Genomic DNA, 5,804 nt, shown 5'->3' with positions numbered 1-5,804 from the left:
GGAACACAGTATCTGTATGTTTCTCAGGATCAAAAAGTGACTTGAACAGCTTCAATTGCTCATCAGTGCATGTCAGCTTTGTAACTAAATTTATAGGAATAGTAGGAGAGAGAAGATGAAAGGAAGTAATGCAGCAAGAGTTTAACCCACAGTGAAACAGTTATCATCACTGTTTCCTATCTAGGACTGGCTTATCCTTGATAGGAAAGCCAATTGCTTGTAAACTGGACAAGCATTGGACATTATTGCCCACAGCAGACCTGAGGACCTAAAGAAAGGTGAAGGGAAGGTGAAGGTGCAATACTTGTACTCATCATGGGATACTGGAAATAGTGGAGAGAAGAAATCGAAGACACTGAAATGGAGATTCTATCTAGAGAGACAGAAAATTAATGAAGCTAATAGTTAAGTAATACAGGCTTCTGCTATCTATAGGGACGATATGAGTCCAAGAGATCTGGTGATTTTAATAGACTGAAAGCCCAAGTGACTAAGAACCATGATAAAGCTGAGTCTGAATCAAGGATGTTAGTGACTGAAAGTGATAAAAGAAATCCTGCTAATCCTGCTCTGGAGGACAAAAACCTTCTTTAGGGAGCTCAGTCCCCAGGGTCTGCAGTCTTGATCTGCAAGGGGGTCATGTTCTGCAGGGATGCCTTTTCAGAGTTGTAAGGGGTCAAAAAGCAAAGGAAGTGGTGGTTCATGTTTTTTCAAAGTTTATTCAACATAAGATCATTTCAAGTGTATTTGATTCTGTCACCATGTTTGATTTTTTTTCCCTTTTTATTCTTCCTTGATGCAATTTTAAAAATATTCCCTTAGTTAAGGACTGTAAAAATAAAAGTTTTAGTAAAAGACTGGGCAGGGTGAGGAGGGCATCTTCCTTTCCTAAGACCAACTACAGACCTCCCCCAAAAGCCGTCTGTGGGTGGAAATACCAGCTCTGTCATGGGGACAGCAATATTTGAGCAGCTGCTGCCCACCACTGGCTTCACAGTCCTGCTGGGCCACACACAACAGCTTACAGGCTCCATGCCCACTTCTAGCCCCAACATCTCCCCTTTGTCTCTCCCAATCAGCTTGGGCAGAACTGTGCCCACCCTATGTCCAGCTAAACACAACATTGCTACTGCCATGGGAGAATGGCACCCACAGTACCCAGCTGGTAGGACCAGCACAAGCAGTACTGAAACCCTACAAATTGCAGGGTCTATAAGCCCAGGTGGTGGGGTGGAGCACCAAGCTAAAGAGCCAGGACAGCTGCTGGCAGTGTCCTTTGGCCCATTCCTGGCCAAACAGCTGGCTCCACTTTCTTGGAAATGCATCAGTTTTAAAATACAATCCTGCCTTCATATACCCGTCTCTCAGTGAGGCTGAATTCAACATCAGTGTCATGGGCTCTCGTCCTGCGAAAGGCTCCAGACCAGTGAGTTTTTTCCCAGTAGAGGTGCCAGTTCCCTTCAGTGTCTGCTCTAAAGCCAAACATGGAGACCTGTGTGTATGCCAGCCAGAGCCAATGCTGTATGGACACTGGGGCATCCTACAAGCATATGGACAAGCAATGCAAGGGGAGGTACAGTGGCAGCATCTGGTATCACTGGCTGTGCTCACCTAATGGCAGGTGTGCAAGACAAAGAGCAGGGCTGTGAAGCCAGTGGAGGACTATCACCCACCCATGATGCTCTGTCCAGTTGTCACGGATGTACTTGAGGAAAACTGGGCTCAGGATCAAAACCTGGGTGGGAAGTGGAGTGATATGGTGCTCTTCATGCTGGAACAGGACAGTCAGCCCAACACAGTGCAGCCATTGGGTCACTGCCCAACAGAGTTCTGCCTGCCCCTGAGGAGCTGGAGTGCACGGAGCCATTACCTTGTTCCTTTGAACTGTTTAACTCTCACATGAGCTGCAAAAGCAGAGGCAAGCAATGATCATGTAGTACACCCACTGCTGAGGGGACCCATTTCTTTGCAGAGGATATTCATTGTCTCCCAGCACCCAGCCCAGTGGCATGTCCCACCCCTTGAGTTGGCCAAGCAGCATCCCCTGGCCTGGCTGTAGGAAGGGGCGCATCAAACTCATGGCCCCAATGTGGGCACAGCTGCCATCCCACACATAGGAGTATGGTACTGCAGGTTGCCTAAGCCCTGTGGGGACATGTCAATGCCCAACTACCTCAAAGTGCAGGGCAGAAGGATGCTCAGTACCTTTTGTGCCATCAGGACTCATGCCAGGTCTCCAGTGAGGCACTAGAATCCCCAGATCACACTGCACCATCCACGGGGTTACCAGCACAAAAGACAGCATCCCCCAATGCTGACACACTGTGTGAGTTCTCCAGTGGAGAAGTGGAGAAGACACTGGTCACCTACTACAGGTCCAGAGGTTTGAAGGGAACAAGGACAAGGTGAACATCGGGCCTTAGGTTCACTGCACTCTTCTGGGTACATGAATGTCACTGTAGAGATGAACAAGACACTTCTTTTCTTCATGCACAATAGCCCAATCCTTATTGTTCACAGTTCGTATTTATCATATTTATCACAGTTCTAAAGGCATCATGTTTCATTCTAATTGGTAACTTACTGCAAATCAGTTCATTGCTTAGTAGTTGCTAGTATATGTGTCCATCAAAAACTTTCCTCTCTAATGATGTTTACATTCTTGTTTCATGGGTACAGAATTATTCTCACGGTTAGAGCCTCTATTTTCACAGGTAAAATTCCTTTCTCACAGTAACTTGCTAGGCTAGCTGTTAGCTGCACCCAGCTGATGCAGCAGGCCTAATCCATGATTTTACAATGGCAACAAGGTTCTTATTCTGTAAGGCTTTACCTATATGCAACACATGAAGAGATGGGTTGTTCTCATGCCAACATCCAGCTCAAAGCCAGTGATCTTTGCTCCATTCATCCTAAAGGACAGCAGGATGGTGTGTCCCAAAACAAAGGTGCATCTTCCCAGGCGCTTGCTCCCACCAGGCAGGGACAGCAGGCCACCCTAGCCAGCAAAGAGTGGATATGGGTGACACAAGGCCTGTGTGTCCCAGGATGCAGGGCTCCGGAAAGCAGGTCAGCCAGCCACCTCCTTCACAGGGTTTGTGTTGGCAGATTTCAACAGCATGGACAGGGACTGGGGCATGCTAGGGTTCTCAGAAGATAGGGAGAGAGCAAGTCCCTTTAGGTCACCCACCTCAGCACCCAGTCATGAGCATCAATTAGCATCCCATGACTGGACTCTTTCAGCTGCCCAGAGTTTCCCACCACTGCACAAGTCCTGAAGTGAGAAGAGTCCCACACATCAACTGTCAGGGCCCAGAAGACATTGAAGAGCTGCTGAATTATGGCCTGGAGCTGGATATCACTTGGGACCCTGCAGGGTCTAGGGGAGCAAGCACAGTGACATGCCGCATTAGCACCTCCAACAGTAGCCCAAAGGGAGACAGAGCCCCATTTCTCCTAGCAGAGACCTGGAAAAGGGCAGCAAAAACAGATGGGATGTTAGGAAAAGGGTGTAAAACAGCCCAGGAGGCAGGGTATGAAGAGGAGTCTTGGCCCTGCCCCACTGTGAACAGATTCAGGGAGCCTGGGAAGACCAACAAGCTCCTGCCCATTGCCTCACTTATTAGCCACCACTGAACTACATCTGAGGAGAGCTCGTGGTGTGCACCTGTCAGCAGAGGCCCTATGGCTGCCTTGTAGTGGGTGTTGAACCATGCAGTGTGGTTGGTAGGGGTGGTGCAGTGAGCAGTAGGGGTGTGGAGGAGGGAGGGAAACCAACAGCAGCAATGCTGTCTGTGAGGACTCAGAAACAATGCCACAGGACAAGCAGCACAGGGCCAGCACCACCTTTGTGTACCTCTGTAACAGCAGCCCATGAGCCACCTGCAGTGATGTGTCACAAACACCAGTGGCACCACAGTATGCCTTCTTACCCACCCTCTCTGCCCAGCTTCCTAGGACATCCCTTGGATGCTCATCCACTCTGAGGGAACTGAAATAGCCCAATATTAATTTCCTTTTCTAAGTGTTCAATGATGTTATTGCTGTGTTCTGCTGTTGCCACTGCCACCATTTACTTCAGGCCAGACAGGGTTGGCTGGAAGCATGTGCTGTACAAGAAACTTCTCTCTGCATGCAACACATGTAGGGTCTGTAAACTGACCTGTGAACTAGCAGCAAAGCATCATCACCCTGGCCATGAGTCAAACACCAGCTTCCCCATCCTAAGTGGTGTACATTCACCTACCAAGTCCACAATGCTAGCAGTGAGCCCTGTTCCCCATGCCTGAAGAGAGGCTGGGGCAGAAGAGCCCCACAACCTCTCTGCCCTGCTGAGCCCATGCAGGCACCATTCAGCTCCCACCCTAGCAGTCCTGGGATTCTGCAGTTTCAAGGGCATTAAATCATTGCCAGGAAGAACATCTGTTCTCTATCAAAAAGCTCTCATGTAGCCTAAGGTCAGAGGGAAAAGGGTTTTCCATTTCTCAGGGAATTCATTAAGTGCTCAGTGACACAGGACTTGGCTTCTGTGGCCCAAGGCAAGAGCGGAGTTTCATAGCAGCCTTCATCCCAGGGTCAGAAGAGAACACAGCTGGTTTGTGGAGGTATCCCCTCTCTACTAGAAAATCCCTCATGTTCTCACAGTAGCACCCTGTGCCTCCCTCAGTTGCTATGTGTCAGCACTAGCTCCATTTCTCCATAGAAACCATTTTCTGCAGCTCCTGGAGAACAGAGCCCTAATGGACATCCCTGCTCACCATGGTGGCTGACTCAGATCTGTGCTCAGATCTGACCCCCAGAACACGTCCCAGACAGCAAAACTGCTGTCCATGGGGTCCAGTCAACAGAGATAGGAGACAGAACAGAGTGGGAGAATCTGTGGATGTGACAGCCTGGTCAGAGAGTGAGAAAACTAGATAAGTGTGACCGTGTTCACAGGGGTTCTTGGATGAGGGAAGAGACGAGGATCTGACTCCATGTTTCAGAAGGCTTGATTTAGTTTTTTATAATATATATTACATTAAAACTATACTAAAAGAAGAGAAGGTTTCATCAGAAGGCTAGCTAAGAATAGAATAGCAAAGAATGATAACAAAAGCTTCTGTCTCAGAGAGTCCAAGCCAGCTGACTGTGATTGGCCATTAACTAGAAACAACTCTATGAGACCAATCACAGATGCACCTGTTGCATTCCACAGCAGCAGATAACCAATGTTTACATTTTGTTCCTGAGGCCTCTCAGCTTCTCAGGAAGAAAAATCCTAAGGAAAGGATTTTTAATAAAAGTTGTCTGCGACAAATAAGTTTTCCCAGAATTGGCTTGTGAGACTTTAGGGAGTTAGAGATAAACAATGATAACTTCTTATTGTAAACAACTGGCAGGTGTTGTTCTCCTACTCTCGGTTTTCCTGTTTTTTTCAAAGATTGTTTATAAGAAAGGCATTTTGTTAATTAGCCAATCAGGTGAAATGTATTGATAATTGACCAATCTGGTCTATCTGTATTGGAACAGTGTATAAAAAGAGAGAATTTGAAGTAAAGCGAGATGCTGTGCAAACCAGCCTTCTGATGTCATTTCTTACATAACAGCAACAAGAATCTGCATGATCCTAGGTGGCTGAAGCCTGCTGTTCCTTCTAATAGCCTGTCCCTTCTAAAAGCCCAGGAACCATCACCCCATATTAAAGGGGGAAGCACAAACAAGCCATTGCCAGTGCAACTGAAAACCAGATGTTGGTTCTCCCAGGCATGAAGATGCCATGAAATGCCAGCTCTTCTCCCCACAGGGTGGCTACCAGAGACCCC

The 5,804-nt window shown here is 47.7% G+C and overlaps 1 pseudogene; it reads right to left on the bottom strand.

Moving 5' to 3' along the window:
* Nucleotides 1-5: 5 nt before the first annotated feature.
* Nucleotides 6-5,539, bottom strand: LOC128936180 (CMP-N-acetylneuraminate-beta-galactosamide-alpha-2,3-sialyltransferase 1-like; annotated as a pseudogene).
* Nucleotides 5,540-5,804: the final 265 nt, after the last annotated feature.

Source organism: Melozone crissalis, unplaced genomic scaffold (assembly GCF_028551555.1).
Source record: "Melozone crissalis strain CALT ecotype California unplaced genomic scaffold, PUWL_Pcris_2 ptg000017l_1, whole genome shotgun sequence".
Lineage (NCBI taxonomy): Eukaryota > Metazoa > Chordata > Aves > Passeriformes > Passerellidae > Melozone > Melozone crissalis.
The sequence above is the reverse complement of the archived record's forward strand: the minus strand, read 5'-3'. Positions and strand labels throughout refer to the sequence as shown.